Source organism: Apteryx mantelli, chromosome 3, assembly GCF_036417845.1.
Source record: "Apteryx mantelli isolate bAptMan1 chromosome 3, bAptMan1.hap1, whole genome shotgun sequence".
Taxonomy (NCBI): Eukaryota; Metazoa; Chordata; class Aves; order Apterygiformes; family Apterygidae; genus Apteryx; species Apteryx mantelli.
The window spans coordinates 36,675,508-36,693,279 of NC_089980.1; the positions used below are offsets into that span (position 1 = coordinate 36,675,508).

Genomic DNA, 17,772 nt, shown 5'->3' on the forward strand with positions numbered 1-17,772 from the left:
TACCCTAAATTCCTTTAAAATCTGGAAAAACTAAGATTCTTACTTTGTCCATTGCTCTAACAGACCTTAGTATTATTGAACACTTTTTGTTTTATCCTACAAGATGAGAAACAGTATTTGGAAAGAGTTCTGACAACTGCCTTTGCTTCCTGTTTGCTATCCAGTAGGCTCCAAATGCGAAAGGCTGAGCTGCAAGCCTTGTGACTGCTATTTCTCTCATCCCTTTCCCCAGCATTCCCCTCTCCAGGGAAACTCTTAGTTAATCATCCTGAGATCTTTCCTGCAAGCCAAGAATTCTCTGAACGGAAACCTGCACCTGGCTATTCGCTTGGATGTTGGGGGAGGCAAGGAAACGGAGAACCTATCCATCCGTTATTAGCTGTTCTGTATCCTGGATGCATTTTTGCCTTTTGATATATTGCCTTTGACAGATATGACTGTCCAAAAGGCTGATTTGGCTGATCTGTCTTGTCTTCTTCCCAGAGATATCAAGCCACAATTAAAGCTCCAACTCATCTGTCCAAGGCTGTACTACTGAATACTTTTATCCATTTCCCTAGCAATTTTATTAGCCTACATTAAAGAATATTCCTTCCGTTATCCTTGCTGGTGTTGCTGCCTATAACTCAGAAAAATCTCTTCTGCTAGCAAAACTACAACCAGTTAAGTCTTAGCATACATGAATAAGGGGTGCAAATAGTACATGGCAAATATAGATATTTTTAAAAGTACTCTGATAGAACCCATTTGCCAAATATTAGTTCAGATGATCTGTAACTCAGTGACTTAATGCTGCGGAGGTATTCCACCTTGCTCTGCTTTTCCTGGTGTCTGAAAAGTTCACACAAATACTTAATGTTCCCATTTTGAATCAACTTGGCTCCTGCAGAACCTGCGGCTGCATGGTCTCCTTCCCCTGGGCGTCTCTTGGAAGCTCCTGTCAGATTTAACACTAACGGGGACTGTTGTCATGCTTGGAGAGCCAAAGGACAGAAGGGTCTTCAATGGAAAATGTTAAAGGAGTGCCTTGAAACGTCTCTGGGATTATGGTTGCCTGCATATGTCTTTATGGAGCTTGGCAGCAGAATCTCTTCAAACAAAAATGAAGCCCTGTTCAGTCTCATCGATGAAGCACTTCTGTAGTTATTATTTTGCAATTCTTGTCACTTTCTCTCTCCATTTTTTTTTAAAAAAAACAAAAAACTGTCTTGGTCTACATGCTTTATTTACTCTAAAGGGAGAGAAGAAATTTCTTTGATTTAGTTAAAGAAAAAACATCCAGAATACTTATGTGGTAGGGGTTTCTTCTCACTGTGGAGGAGAACTACCAGTTATCAATCCAGATGACAGATGCAGAGGAAAGCTTGTTTCTCATGCTTGCATATGGTACTCTGAAGCAGTTTAACTACGCAGAAGAGATGTGGTTTGGTTTAGGGGTGTATCTCAAAGTAGGAAAGAATTAGATCCCCACAGAACAGGGCACTGAACTGCTGTGTTATATTGCTGAAAATGTCCTTAATAAATGCTGGTGAAATAGATAGAGCTCCTTTGTGTAGAGGATGAAAATAACTTATAGCCAATAACTAACAACTGTGACTCTTTTGCTTCTCAGCACTTCTATTATCCAAATTTACTTGCCAAATAGCTGCTATGAATAATACTTGGTCTGTAGGTTTTCCAATAATTTCCAGTAATAAAAAGACTCCAATTTTGAACACTTATTAAATACAGAGGTTGCATGGCATTCACATTCTCCATTTACACATAACTTTTAGAAATAGGCTTCCCAGTTCAAGGGTTTCTGATTACAAAGTTTATCTTACCCAACTCTTCTGCTTTACAGTAAATGTGTAACATCTGCTCCCTCTCTAGTTTGTAGTCAGGAACGTTCCTGGTTTGCCATTGCCTTCATGAGCTCTCTAAGGAGTACCAACACTGCCAAACAAAAAGCATTAAACATTTTGAGAGAATATTCTCTAGAAGGGTTTAACTACATTTGATCATCACTTCTAATGAAAGATACCATCAGCAGATGTTAGCTGGTAGGCAATTAAGCAAGAGGGAAAGAATGCTGAAATGATAACTGAGTATTTCACTTGGTGTGGAAAATCAAGACTAATATATCCTAAGCAAAATTAGAGAATTTCTTTCTTACACTGTGGCAGAGGAGAGTCAGTTGCTTTAGTTTCATGGTACGCGTTTACTGTACTAAGCAAAATGTGAACACAAACAAGCTGAGTGCCATGACCATGTAACACTAAGGTAAGACCTGATGATACAGCAGTTGCCTGTAAGCTGAAACCCAGAGGGCTGTCGTACCCCCTATTTGCTGGGTACTCCTAAGGCCACCGTGAAGAGGGAACCTCTCTGTTGTTGGAGTCTCAAAGCAAAGGATCTTTTCCTCATGTAAAGCTGCATAATACTGAAGTAATTGTCACTGGTGAGTTGTGCCACCTGTGGCTTAAATACCTAGATGTTAATGAATTATTTCAAGCAAACGTGCAAATCAACCTAAAACTTCACAGGCTGCCACATGCATGTCAAACATAGATAACAATACATTTTGCCTGAAGTCTGTAGTTTTTAAATAAAGAGATCAGGTCTGTTTTTTACACGGAGTTTTTACTGTGGCTTTACTTTCATGGGTTCAAATAGGCTTCTTTCTGTGCCCAACGAACTCCTGAAAACTCTCCAGTCTGTGTACACTAGCGATTAAAATATCTACAGTATGATAAAATGTGATCTCATATCCTATTTGAGTGGCCAAGCTAAATTAGAGGCAATTAGGACTAATTTGGCTGCTTCCTGAGATCATAAAAGTGCAGATGAAAGCTCTGATTAGAGAGTAGGGAGTGTAGCTTTATTTGATTTTTGGCTTGGAATGGCTAATGTGTTCTTACCTTTGAAGATCTGAATTACTAAAATGACAGACAGCAAAATAATAAAAACATCAAAGCTGAATTGATGTTAAAGACTAAATGGGTGAATTAAAGTGAAGAGGTACAGAAGATTTTTTTTAAGAACTGGCAAGAGTTAAGGGTGGTATTTCAAAATACCTCAGTATCAAACCTTTTGTAACTATGGTCTGTTGCATGAAATATATGAAATAGAAGAAGGTTCCTAAATTCCAAAATCTTGCTCCTGTAATCTGAGGAAGCAAAATAACTTCCCATTTCTAACATACATCTCTTGTAAGTTAGTAGGAAATTCCTTCTAATCCTGTGTTCCTCAGATTAATCACATTTTGTCTCAAAGAAACTTTCCAACTAATTTTTTCAGCTCTCTAGACTTCATGGCTGTTGGCCTTTGAGCCTTTGCCTTTGACCTTTGAGCCTTTGCCTTCAGCAAACAAAACTGAGACATAATGCTTCAGTCTTATTTTGAATGCAATTTTACACTTGGGAGTGGCCAGTTGAAATCCTTATTGCTAGTCTTCTGAGGCAGATGATTCACACACTCCTAAATGTGCAAGATAAACACATATACGTGTGTGAGTATATACATACATATATTTCTATTTTTTCTAGACATGAGACTATCCCTGACTTCTGTAGCCAGAATAGAATAAAAATTCCTATGTGTTATCTAACTGGAGACCAGGAAAAGAATGTAATATTTCTAAACAAAACTGGTTCTTCATTGTGGAAAAAGCCTGTCACAGAAAAAAATCACCTTAAAGGAATGTCATAGTGCACTCTCTCAGTTAAATGGCCTCTTTCTGTATACTGAGCAGTTTGGTTGTGTAAGGAGAAAGCATTTCTCTCTCTCTCTCTCTTTTTTTTTTTTTTTTTTTTTTAAAGCAGGTTTACAAAAGTGTCCCGAACCTTAGGTCTCCAGGCACTCATATGAGCAGCTGATCCTTCTCAGGAAGGTTTGACTTGTGTCTTGCAAATTTCAAACCTGCCTGTCACCTCTGCCCAAGAGGACTGACAGAGACGTAGAAAAAAAAAAAAGGGAAGATACCCTGGTCTCAAATGCCATTGGCATCCAGCTACAGAATGTGTCTTTGTCTAGAGAAACTAAGAAATAAATACCTTTTCTTAGTCAAAATAAAAATGATTTAACTGCCCAAGCATTGTTTTACCAGGTATGTCATTTAGGAGGCTTTAGATCTCGGCCCAAGTGTAATCTGTGTATTGCGTGGAGCTGTGCCACCTTTTTTAGAGGGCTCTGGTTTGATACGTATGTTCCTTTTTCATTGAAACATGGCTGAAGGTGGTGAGACTGGTGCCGGTTCTTCTAGAGTGGTTGTTATTTGCTGCCCAGAAATCTAGCTCTGCCTAAGTAGGTTCAAGCCTCTTGTTAGACTTTGTGTTTGAGTATTATCAACTTGTCTGTGTTGAGAATATTTTTCACCTATCCTATTGAATTCAGGTCATTTTGAAGAAAAGAATGTAAGATTAGGCCTGAAAGATAGGTACCGAAGTCAGGTTTCCTACTTCTAGGCAAATCCTAAAATCCAGTATTGCTAAAATACATTTGGTCTAAGTCTCCTCTCTGGAATACAATCTAGTGTCCTTAATGCCAGTCACCCTAGCTTTGCAAAAAGTCATATCTTTTAAAAATTCAGGTTGTGTTATCCAGAAGTCTAAAGAACTTTTCTGTTGCTAAAACAAAAATGCACAAGCTATTGCTGATAACAAAAGAAGCACGTCTTGTATGATCTTTGCGCCAGCTATGCAATAATGTATTTGGTCCAAAGTAATTAGTAGAAACTAATGATGAGCAATAACTTCAACTCACTGTCAGACTCACTGCCCCTTTCCATTCAAGCTAAATGAGGGCCAATCCAAAGCCTGTTTGTTTATCACTATTTAAATTGAGAAGCCATTGCCCAAAGACTAGCCTGCACAGTCAAAAACTGTAATGCAGAAACATTTAGGGGGAGGCTGTAAATTCAGGGGCTGAAGACTAACTGAGTAGCAATTGCATGAGGGAGTAGCCACAGAAGTACCACAGGAATAGACAGAAGGGAGTAAAGACTGACCCGTGCAAACTTGCTAGCCCCTTCCAATTGGGAACGCAGTTGGAGGTAATGAAAAGGCTCCAGAGCAGCAGAGTTTACTTTGGTTGTTTAGGTAAGCACACACACAGATTTTCAGATTTTTGGTTTTACTAGGCTTCATGATTCTAGTCTGTGCTTTCAGTGAGTTAGTAATACCAAACTGTAGGAATAACGAGGTGTTGTTGTTTTTGCTTCAAAATGGGGAGTTATAAAACAAAAACTTAAGGAAACTAATTAAAATGGCTTGGTCTCAGTCTGGTCAAGCTTTGATGCTTTATCTGAACTGATTCAGACAGTTGTCACATATGGAGCCTCCAGATCCATTGTTTCATGATTTTTTTTTCTTTTGTTTAAGAGTGAATTTTTGCGTAGACCATATGTCAGATACACATAACCAGTGGGCTTTGCGTCTAGATTGCTACTGAATTTCAAGTACCTTGATCAGGAGTTTCACAGAGTACACAGCTTTGAGTCATAAAATTTTCTGTAGTGTTATTATTGACTGCCTTGCCACCTAGGAACACCAAGAATTATATCACTGACTGGTATTCTGGCAACTCCCTTTCCTCAATCACAATGCATCTGTATTACATGAGAAATAATTCGCCAGCGCAAAAAGACAAATGGAGTTACTGAATGAAAATATTTGTTTTCCACCCTTATCTCCCTCAAAATCCAGTTTCCCCCTCATCTATAGGAAGCATCATCTGCCCTGCAGCATTTGTTCATACTAGATTAAAATGAAAGAGTAATAAGGAAGGGAACAAAAATAACACCAAATAGGTATGGAGGAAGAGGAGATGAGTGTGATATCTACATTACAGACAGGCACAAAATAGGTGCCTTTGAACAGGTTTAAGGACTTTTTTCTCTGAGGTGCAATTTAATCTGTGTCATGGTACCTGCAAAGTAATTAGTGCCTCAAAAGAGTTAAACACAGAGCCAAGAAAGTACATAAGACTCAAGTTCACATGATGTCATTGGGATTTTAAGTACAAGACTTAGATTAATTTATCCCTGAATTGGATAGCTAATAGAAATAAGGGAATATTAGAGCTAACTTGATTCACTTTCTTGACCTCAAAACTCATCCATTTAGTACTGAAAGTATATAAGGTATGAATAATTTTTTTTTTTAATTAAAAATGGGCCACAGATGGTTTGACTGTCTTATCTTTGCAGTGCCATTGAGAAGTCCATACAGACTATAGGGGTTACTTAAGATGCCAGATGACTTCAGTCGGCGCTGGAGAGATCTCTAATGCAAAACATAATGTGAATACTCCCACCAATTTGTCTGCCATTTTCCTCTGGTGATGTAAGAAGTTCTGTGTGTGTGCGCGCGCGTGTGTGTACAGTTCATCTTACAGCAGACATGTAGACTACCAGTTTTGAACTGTTTTTATGAATTGCAAATATGTCTTCTGAGGGTGAGGAAACTTGGAAAGAATGAGATCATTTTGCATAATAAATCCCCCATATGCTTCTCTTCTGTCCTACAACCCACAAGAGAAACATTTCAGAGAAGGTTACTTTATAATTTACATTCCTATTGTTAAAGTTGGGAAATGAAGCACAGACATATCATGAGAAATGGCTTGTTCATTTTAAATGAGAAAAAAAGAAAAGAAGCTTTTGAGATATAACTGCCTGGAAAACAAATTTGAGACTTGTTAAATCAACCAAAATTAAAGAGGGTAAGACCTGAGGTAAGGAGGAAAGAAAACTTGCATATGATATATTCTTTACTGCTGTACATAATATCTGTGTGATACCACAGGTGTTAAATTAGCCACAGGAGGGCTCTCCAGTTCTTCACTTTAAGAAGTATGCTACTAGAAACAATGAAAACTGCAAGGGAAAAACAAATCTATATTCCAACAAGAATATTGGGCACACTGTCCTGGTTCACAGCGCATTGTCTGCTTGTAAATAAATATCGTTTAAAATGTGGCATTAGCACAATAACTGTATGCTTCACTTCTTCATACAAAAACAGTCATTAAAACATTGTCACAAGATCAACTAGTTCTTGATCAAGCAGGCAGGAGGGAGGAATCCAAGCTGTAAAGAATTTCCAATGTAACTGGGCACTGAGCATGGACTGGTGTTTAGTCATGAGAGAATGGTAATTACATATGGACATTTGTACTTCTGACCTTTTGCCCACAAAAGGATTAACCGCATGTTGACATCTGGAACTATATAGCCTCTGAGGGCTGTACTGTGGCTAAGCAACAGCCTGTTATAGGAAGCCTGAGGAAGAGCTCTGCATGTTGGCAGCTCCTAGAGGATTTCTACTCATGAGAGGCAGAAGGTCCACAGGGGAGCTGATAGCAACTTACTGAAGAATCTGATTGCTTCACAGTCATGTAGTTAGTCTCACAAGAGCCTTGGGAAACAGGCAAATCTTTGTTTTACCGATGGAGAATGGAGCAGCCAGATTCAAAGAGGGATAAATGCACCCAAGTCCAAAATCATGATCCAGACCTTTTCCTTGTTCCCTTCCCAGCAGCAGCCTGGTCCTGACATCACCTAAATTCACTAGGGGTGAATTTTCACTTCATTTTTTGCCTGAAATTAAAAAATGCTGCAGGCTGTGCAAATGTCTGTAACGGCCTCTGCCTGGAAAGCAAGGCTCTGAAAGCTAAACAGAGTGGCATCTCTGACTTCCAGAAGGGATTTTTCAGACCCAGGATCCATCCTGCTTACCTGCTAGCATGTTCACTGTCACAGTTTTGGTCTGTGATAGTTTGGTGCTTTCCACATTGCGCACAGAAAGGGTATGGAGGACAGTATGTGTCACAAGCTTTCCTAATAGGCAGCTCAGAGGCTTTAAATCTTACACTGAAGAAGTTTAGCGGACACAAACCAAGTTGCATACTTGGCCTTAGAGCTAGAGAAAAGTTTCTGAACTGCTCTGTTTAGCTGCATAGGAATTGATATTTGGATCCTTATGAAAAGCAGTCACACATTTTCTGTCTGAGGCTGGAACAGTTGTGGATTATAATTTTTATCTTTCATAGTAGCCCAGTTGTAAGGGGACTTGCCTGTAAAGATGGGAGAATCTAGTTCACTTCTGTCTCTCTCAGCTCTTTCTTCCCACAGAGATGCCCTAATGCCAGGGCAAGTTTTGTTCTTGCTGATTTTTAATTCTTGACAAGGCGTTTCTTTGTTCTTGAAACTGTGTTCAAGAACACAAAACATAGGACTCAAAGATAAGCAAGGTGGAACTTATTACCATAGGCAGAGGTTAGAGCACTCCTTTAGGGTTCGGGTTAAAGTGCCCTTTGGCACTCTCTGCTTTGTTAGAAACTGTAAAAATTGCATGCTGTTTCTGCCTCCCACTGATCTTCCCTCATTAGAAGACTGATTTCTTGCTCCTGACTAGGGAAAGGAGCATTTGGTTAGATATCGAACCTTTGGAGAGGTGAGCAGTTCATATGCACTCCTGTGTTTCATTATACTGACTGTTGGCTGGGCTCAGGAGGCTCCCTGCCAGTGGCTTTCCTGGATCCCTATCTTTCGGAGACTTCTGGTTTCTCCTGTCTCGTACAAGAGTGCTAGGTGCCAAACTCTGGGGTTAGATTTTGCTTTGACGCACTACTGAATACAGTTTAGGCTTTGAAGCTTTTAGGTCTTTTATTGGATCAAGTGATTAACAAATGGGCAAAACATTAACATTGTAAGGCACTGCATCTGTTTTCTAGCCAGTTACCTAAGCCCTGGCTCACCCTCCCCTGTCTTGATCGTCTTCTTCCACATCTTTGCTCTGCTAGCCAGAAAGAGAATCAAGCCCCTTGTATTACAGCATGCTTCAGCTCCTTACTTCCCTAAAGACTGTGGTCTGTCGCATTGTCTTCTTTTTTAATGCTTTTTCCCAGAAAAAGAGCTCATTTATTCAGAAGAGGACTGTTCAGTGTGTTAAACGCAAGCCACCTCAGTGGTTTCCAAATATTGCTGAAGGACTTATTCTTGTAATCTTGCCATCAGAAAAAATGTCTGGATCAAAAAGATGCAGACTCTAGATCTTTTCATTCACTCTCCTTGTCAGGTAGCATAATTTTCACTTGTCACTCGAGATTGGGTTAGTCATTATCTCCCTCTTTCCTTGTCAGTGCCTGTATATTTGAAGTGCCAGCTCTTCAAAGTCCTTGCTTCCCATAACTGTTTTCTTTGCATTAGCCAAAGCTTTAAATCATCTTTCTTCTCTGTCTTTTCAGTTTCTGGTTTGCCATGAGATTGTACCTTATTGTTCCACTAAATATCCAGCTCCTATTCTGTGCCTTTTATAATGCATTCATTTTTAGCTTGTCTTTCATGATGTTACTTTCCTACCTCCTGGCCACTCAGTTCAGGTTTATCATCAGTATTATTCCTCAGAAGTAATCAGGCTTGGGCAATGTGAGATTAATAATGGAGACTGTGAAAAAAGGAAGGAGAAGGAGAGAATAGAAATGCTCCCTGTCTTATCTGAAAGGAGTAGGGAGTAGTTTCCTTTGTTACTGCTGTTCTAACTTCAGGGCCTAATATCATTTGCTCTGAAGTATTCCTCTGGTGCAGTTTTAAACTGCCGAATCAAAATAGTCATTGCCGCTTCTATACTTTTCTCAGTCTGTTAATCTAGTTAGAGTCTATGTCTCTGGCTACAGTCTTCTCCAAATGACCCCACAATAGGTTTTAATGACATGAGGAGTTCTGTGGATTTCACTGATGAAGAATGGTTATTTTCTAAGATTCCACTAACTGGAGTCTAATTTTGACATTCAAGCTGTTTTTGAGAGTACTGCAATAAAAACACCTGCAATTCTTCCTTGGTTTAACATAGTCTGCTTCTTTTGTTTTCAGTGCTGCATGATGTTCTAGCTGGCTGAATAAACCTGAGGTCCATGAAAATGCAAGCCCCTTGGTGTTCAGATAATTTATCTGCTATTTGTGGTATGCCACACAAGCATTTGTTTCCTTTTGCATCAGCCACTTATGCACAAAACTGTAGGAAAATAAACCAGAAAGAAAGTTTGGCAAGTTATAGAGTCTTTTGCTCAGCCACAGCATTCCTGACTGTCTCTTAAAGACTTCCCATGATGGAGAACCCAATCCTGTCAAAGGCATTTGTTCTAGTGCTTTAGTGTTCTCAGCATTAAAAGGTCTTTTTGAAGTTTAATTAGCTCTTGTCTCACCTCAGGTCAATAATTTCTTGTCCTATCTGTTATGAATATGGAGAACAGGCTGCTCCATTCTTCTCTGCGTCAGCCTTTGAGATATTTGAAGACTATTACCATATTCCCCTCTCAATCTTTTTTCTTTAGAAAAAAATGATCCTACTTCTTTCCTAGGTCATGTTTTCTAATCATTCTCAGGGCTTTTATCACCCTCTGTCCCCAAGAGTACTAATCCTGAAACCAAATACAGCACTCCAACTAAGGTTCAGCCAAATATAGAGCAGAGTGGAAGGATTACTTCTTAGGTTAGTACCCCTCTTTCTCCCAGGCCTTTTCCTTGAAAACTTGATCGTGTTGACTTGAATGTGGACTTGTGTTCAGCTTGTGATCTGGTGTCATCCATAGGAGACCTATGCCTAGCTAACTTTTGTGCAACTGATTAGATCTATTTAAGTGCAATAACTTGCACTGATTTTCATCCTTGCTTTTCATGGGTGTTTTGAATTCTGAATTTGTCCTCCAGCATACTCCAGTCCCTTCTGGATTTGTCATCTACAAATTTGAGAAGCAGATCATCTTTTCATCATCCCATTTGACTCTCACTATCTGAAAGCCTCATTATCTGTAATATTGTCATCATCACACCCATAGCATATTCTATAGACAGTAAACTAAAGTGTGAATGGTTTGTCTGTACTGCCTTTGATAGCCATAACTGAGTATGAGCTCAAGCCATTTGTAGCCTACTGATTACTTTAGCCAACATGTGTCTCACTCCATTTACACCCATTTACACCTGCACTGCAGAAGGAGCAAACTGGGTTTAGTCCTTGCCTTCTTGCCTGAGACAGACCTTTCTAGCATCACATTTTGTCTGATGTGTTAGTACTATCCATGCTATGAGTTTTTTGTGACAGAAACTTGAGAAAAGGGGAGCAGGCTGTGAGAACATGGAGGTGTAAATAGGTTACTAGATTTGCTGGGATATCTTTGAAGGACTGAGGGAAAGTCAGCCAGAGTTTAGCCAGTCCTGGTCTTTGCCATACTTCCTGGAGGGGACAGGGTTTGAGTTCAAACTAGGTAATGTAACCTCTTATTCCTCTTTCCTTCCCCCTCACCTGATCTTTCCATATGAGGGAGTGAGTACTTCTCCATACACCCCAGGCAGAAAGGAGTCCAGCATGGAGCTTGGCAGTTCGGGTGTGAGTGCAAGCTCCCATCCTGAACTGGTGACAAAGCCTTACCCAGTACCGCTAAATAATGCACCTGTTAGCATAGAGAAAGTGTGCCTGTGGGAGAACCGGAAGGTGAATAACCTTCTCCCACAATCCAGACTCGCACCTTGGCCTTTGGACCTTCTTCTGTTACCTTGTCGGCTATAAGTCTTAGGTGTTCCAGAACCGGAGCCTGTACAAATTCATATTTTAGAATCAGCTGTTCTGCTTTCCTCTAGGTGAAAGGAGAGCTCTGAACGCATCTAGCTAAAGAGAATAGCAGAGGGACTCAGGAGTCCTTGGCTTTATTCCCAGCTCTGCCTCATATGCCTCAGCTTCCCTGTCTGCCATAAAAAGCTAATAATTTTGCAGGCCTTAATAAGCACATATGAGGCAATGGGGCTCTCTAATATTAGTGCATAGGGTAATTATTATTATATGATATTGTTTGAGGTCCTGACAGGCAATAAATGTAGGACTGACCTGACTAAAAGTAAACATCTAGAAAATCTCCTTTTACAGACAGTCAGTGGAATCTAGGGTGTGATTCATCTTTTTCTAAATCAGACAAATAGACATAGGATGATTTGCACCCTAAGTGTAGCTGTTTTTTGCTCTTGACTATAAAGGGAACCTCTCTCAGCCATAGCTGTCTAAATTGGAGTTGCCTGAAGTTAGGTAAGGTAATTCTTGCCTGAAAGATAGACAATTTAACTCACACAGGAGTAACTGAGCAAGTCAATGTAATAAATACACACTTAAACATCCCCTCCAGAAAATAATCAGACAAACAAAACAACCCATCATATGATCCCAGATGAGTTTCTATATTCTGTCAGGTGAAAGCATAGACTCACTTGGATAAATCTAGGAAGATGCAGTTTGTTTCTTAGGGCTAACAATTTTGCAAAGGGCTGGGTTGAGGGAGATGGACTGAGAAGATATTAGAAACTGTTATTCAGTTGGCATGGATTGCCAAGGGGAGGCTTTCAGGTCTCTCAGCAATGGCAGTGCAGCAACCACTATTCCCATGTTCTCGGAGACATGCTTGTAATGTGATATCAGATACTTTAGTCTGCGCTGGTTCGAACCTCCCCTCCCTGTTTCATTTTTCCAAACATGACAGGAAGGTTCATATTTCCCGCATAAATATTACATGTGCCTTAGAAATTATTTATCACCAGTGCATTTGAATTCAGAACCAGCTGCAGAAATAAATGTCCAGTACTCAGAGGCAGTTTTACTTGTAGCAAATTCAGGTTAAAAATGCATTTTGCCAGTTTATTGCCTCCTAAAAAACAGAAGGAAAACATGATAAATGGCATTATTAAGATCCAAGTATGATATAAAAATGCCTAAGGTTTGATTAGTTGTAACTGTGTAAAAGTAATCAAAAGGACAGATACCAAGACAAAGACTTGGTCTGTCTCCATTGTAAATATTGCTTTTTGAATCTTATATTGGTATGGGTGTTCAAAAAGGTAAGACAGTAAGCAATTTAGATGCAAAGAAACAACTTGTAAACTTCCTGTCCTCAAGCTGAGTCTGACCTTCTTGTGACCAGTCTCTTGAAGGGGAGTGAGGAACAAGCTCAAGAAAAAAAGGAAAAAAAAATTTTTTTGTCTGTTTAAATTGACCACGGTTCTGCCAAGATTAGCAAGTAGTGTGTCAGACAGAACAGGAGAGCTATAGTGCTGCAGCAACTTTACATTGTCCTAAAATCATCAAGGGCATCAAAATAGCGCCTGGGGAAAACTCCCTGTATAAGAGAGCATCCATAAATTTTTTCTTCCAGCCTCTGGCAAAGTGGATGTGTTAGTGGTGAGAGCACAGGGGAGAAGGGAACAATAGGCATTGCAGAGTATTGTTCTGGGGCTTTGAGGCTGTATAGGACCATGGGAAGCAAAGCATTATGCAGGCTGCCGAAATAGTTCGAGAGGATGCTTGGAAAACACTGTATATGTTCTGGTTATTATTATTTAAATATAGCTTTGTGGCTTTTCTGAGTCTTCAGAGAAAAAGATCCAGAACAAAATTAACAGTTTTGGCTGCTTGTTTCACATAAGCAACTGAAAGGAACTGTTTGTTCCATATTTTTCCTGAAGAGGACCTATTTCAGGACATTTTAAATTCTATTGGGATACAGTTGTTTACAAAAACAAAAAATACCACTGTCAAAGTGTTGCCCATTATTTAAAGCTGCAAAACCATTTCAGTTCATTTTCTACAGTCAGATTCCTAACACGTTCATCTCTGGGCACAATATTTATGGTTGGTGTCAACCTGAAGGTTTCTGGGGAAAAATGGTGTATTCAAAACTACCAGGCAGTGGAAAAGAGCATAACTTCTCCAAGTGAGAAAAATGATCTCAGTTTGGAGAAGGAGACATACAAAGAGCTGAAAGGCTTAATTCCAGGATGGCTCTAGTTTTTACAATTAAAGTCTTACACAGCCAAGGAAGGACGCAGTGCACTTTGAATAGCTTCAGAATGTTTGCTTATAGGGAAAAAAAAATATATATATATATATTTCAAAATATCATGCTAAATGTGCAGTGTTGTGTGTTGTCTTTAAAGAAGTCACCTCAGATGAAGGTCCATACAGCAACGGAGGATCTCAGTTTTGCCAACTGCTAATTTATCTGGCCTCAGTCTGGTAAAATGTTCTCATCACAGCAAAGAGGCTCGTGGCCCTTCAGTAAAGATGAGAAATGCCCTGAGAGACCAGAGGAGAGAAATAACCATAGCCAGCTAGGGGGAAATTACAACTTCTGGATGGAGGCTGAAAAAAATTGCTGCTATTTAGGCTAGACAAGACAAGAGTAAAAGGAGATTAATTGAAAAAGCTCTCTGTAAAGAGAAAAAGAATAATAGAGTCACAGAATAATTCAGGCTGGAAGGGGCCATCGGGAGATCTCTAGTCCAACCTCATGCTCAAAGCTGGAACAGTGCTGAACTCAGTCCAGGTTGTTCAGGGTTTTGTACAGTCAGGTCTTGAAAATCTCCAAGCATGAAGAGTCTGCAGCCTCTTCCAGTGCATAACGATCCTCATCATACAACTTTTTTCCTCACACCAGAACCTCCCCTGTTCCAATTCATGACTGTTGTCTCTTGTTCTCCTGCCATGCACCTCAGTAAAGAGACTGGCTCTATCTTCTCAGTAACTTTCTCTTGGGTATTTGAAGGCTGCTATTAAGTCCTCTTTAAGCTTTAACTAGTTGTTCTTCCCACAGGAGAAAAAGTAATGGGTCTAAGTTGCCAGAGAGAGGTTTAGATGAGACAGAAGGAGAAGCCCTAGTAGTCAGCACAGAGAGGTTTGGGAACGGGGTGCCAGGAATCCCAAGTCATCTCTGTCACTGGAAGTTGTTAAGAATAAATCAGGTAAATGCCTTTATGTATGAGTATTCTTCCATGGGGTGGAAGTGCCAAGGGATGAACTTGACCTTCCCTTAAGATGCCTTCCAGCCTTATTTTCTGCTGCTTTGATTCTGTGCTAGAAGAGCACGTGAATACAAGCTTTAGTGCCAGCTTAGAGCCACAGGGCTCAGTAATTGGCAAGGTTGAGCCCTAACTGCATAATAAATTCCAGCACTTATTAATATTTCAGAAAGTTATGAATGCCTGAAAATCACTAGGGAAGGATAGTTATAATGGAAATCATTTTGCAGCCTCAGTTATTGCAGTGCTAGCAGCTGTCCACTCTGCTTATGTCTAGTCACCTGAGATAAAATGAATAAACTTTATTTAAAAGGTCAAAAAATAGGTCTGCCAATAATGAACCTTTAAAAAGATCTGTCACCTCTACTACTAGCTGACCTTAATTCTTTGTATTTAAAAAATTTCAAGTTAATATTACTTGTCCAGGTAGCTAAATATCTATGTGGAGCAGACTACTACTGATATTATCTCCATTCTGTAGATGAGTAAACGGGCTGGAAAAGGTTGTTAAGCATGATATTATTTAAACAAGAACTAAAGTTTAGGTTTGTTTGCTGTCATGCTCTTCCAAAACATGTTAGAATGCAAAGCTTCCCCCATGAATCAGAGAAGCAAATTGCTCAGACCTCTTTGTCTCTTAGATTTTGTAGGTTTATGCACAAAAACACTCGAAGGACCCCACATTAGTGGCCACTCCTGGAAATTTTACTTTTCATTTACTCTATGGGAGAACAATCAACATGGATAGATAGGGATTAATAGGTACGCCGGCCCTGAGCTGTCTAATACATCATTTATAACACTTTGCACTGGGTAGTCTGTGCATATGTCTGAAGTAGTGTGAAAGCAGCATGCAATAAAAGATAAGCCAGGCATAGCCTTGTGTGTCTTCAGGCAGAAAAGAGCCCTTTCTGACCTATTCAGTATAAAATATTGTTCTTGCACTCTATTTTGAAATCCTTCACCATTCTTTTCACCTTCTCCATTGTATTCTCACAAAGAAACATGTTCCCTTACAACAAGTTTTTGATACCTAGTAAAAGGACACCCACTTATTCTCTGTGCTCGTTTCTGTTGTGCTGCTACAACCTGCTGATTGGATAGGGACCATTTCACTTCCATTATAATTTAAATAAAATGATAGACTGGCTACATGGGGAATCCTTTAACCGTCTAGTTAACTGCAGTTTTTAGATTTTGGAAGCTGGGTCAAAATGCTCTCTTTTTCAGTTGAAAGCTCTGCTATTTAAACTCCATCTACCATTCACCATTCATTCACAGCTCTGCTGCTCAAAACTCAGTAGTGACTCTTCTGTGGTAAGTGAACATCATCTTTTTCAGTTTGTGCCCAGACCAGAACCTAAAGCAAAAACCTCATTAAGCAGAGTCTACTGTGCAGGCAAGTCATTTGCTTGACAGTTTGCGGGTGTGAAGTGGAAACCACATTGTAAAGTTGAAGCTTGTAATGTTATCTGAGAGAATGGGCTATGAAGGAGAAAGTGAGGTGATGGAGACACTTTGGAAATAATGTTTATTTCAGTGTTTGAGGGTTTCTCAACAAAGCCTGAGTTTGGGAGGGGAGCCTGGAAGGGAAGTTTATTGAAAATGTAAGCTTTTCAAGTGAAAATGGAAATTTTATGTAAAACTGTTTAGTTAAATGTCATTTATGTTAAGTTAAAAAAACCCACACAATTTATTGACATTTTTTAATCACTTCTACCATGCAGATTAAGCAAATCATCTCTGAAAACCTTGATACTGCAGGTTTAGCTTTTTATGTTCTCTTTTGGAAATAGTTTTGTCTTTGCAAACAGCTAAGGCCCCAGTGCTTTTGTTTGAATGCAGGGGGTCCCAAACCCTTGGAAGTGAGAGTCATAGTGTGCTTGGGCTCTTCTACCCACCCTTATAATTGCTTTCTGGGGTGAGTGTTTGTAGAAGAGAGATATTCTCTCAGCTGAGTGTATTTGGGCAGGGCAAGGAAATTGTACTGCTTTCTATTCCAAATCCTGCTTTTGCGCGATGCGGCAGCTCTGCTTTCTGGCACCAGCAGAAGCTGCCAGGACAATAAAATCGAGCAGAGAGGGGAGGGGGCTGCTTCTTGCCTAAATCTGGATTGCTCATAAGATATGAGACCATCTCAGGGGAAGGAGAAGAGCAGGAAGCACAGGACGGACACCAACCCCACTTTCTCCTGGAGGAAGGAAGCTTTCTAAAAGGAGAATTTCTAAGGCAGTCTGGAAGCTTCTTTTTCCTTCTTTGCTGGTAATTCCCATGTAGCAGTATCCTAAACCACAAATAACTCAGTGTGGTGAGATAAGAGAAATTGTCTTTTCCTGGCAGTTTATTAAAGTGTTTTAACTCATAGAAGTGAATAGTCAGAAGATTTTCCTGAAGGACGTGAAGGGCTCAAATGAAATGCTGAGTACTGAAGCCACTGGAATTTCAGTGGGCTCAACACATTGATCCAGCATGAATATGGGCTGCAGAGCACTGGCACAGAACAGCAAGAGAATCGTTCAGTGACATCTTGTCACCTGTTTCTGAATTTTTTTGCTTTATTGTTATATTGTTGCCTAATAAAATGAGAATACTTTCTCTCAGGAGACAGTTAAGTGACAATATTAAGGCATTTGGATCTGGTATCTGCAACATTGCCTAAATATAGGTTGGTTCAAAATAATGAGTTTAACTCCATATTTGGTTTCCCATTAAATTCTTTTTAAATTGTTATTTGATCATGGCAGTTTGAAACAGTGATAGAGGAGAGTTTCAGTGAAATAGGAACTCAACCATTATTCAACCTGAGTAGAACACCATTGAGCAAGGGTTTAATACCTTAAATCTTGATAAGCTGCTAAGTCTGCTGGAGGCTGTTATGAACAGTCTTTACAGACATAGTGATACTACTTTTGTTGGTGTATTTCTAAAATGTGCTAAAAGTGGTAGGCTTTCTA

At 39.7% G+C, this 17,772-nt stretch overlaps 1 long non-coding RNA gene across 2 annotated transcripts in view; it reads left to right on the forward strand.

Moving 5' to 3' along the window:
* Positions 1–17,772, forward strand: part of LOC106490462 (uncharacterized) — a 129,368-nt gene that overhangs the window by 49,662 nt on the left and 61,934 nt on the right. The window contains exon 1 of one of the 2 annotated variants that reach the window (XR_001293613.1): positions 6,218–6,280. The exons of the other annotated variant lie outside the window; for it this stretch is intronic. This is a non-coding gene — a long non-coding RNA (uncharacterized lncRNA). Of the gene's footprint in view, positions 1–6,217; positions 6,281–17,772 lie in introns of those variants that run through there. 2 annotated transcript variants of the gene reach the window in all.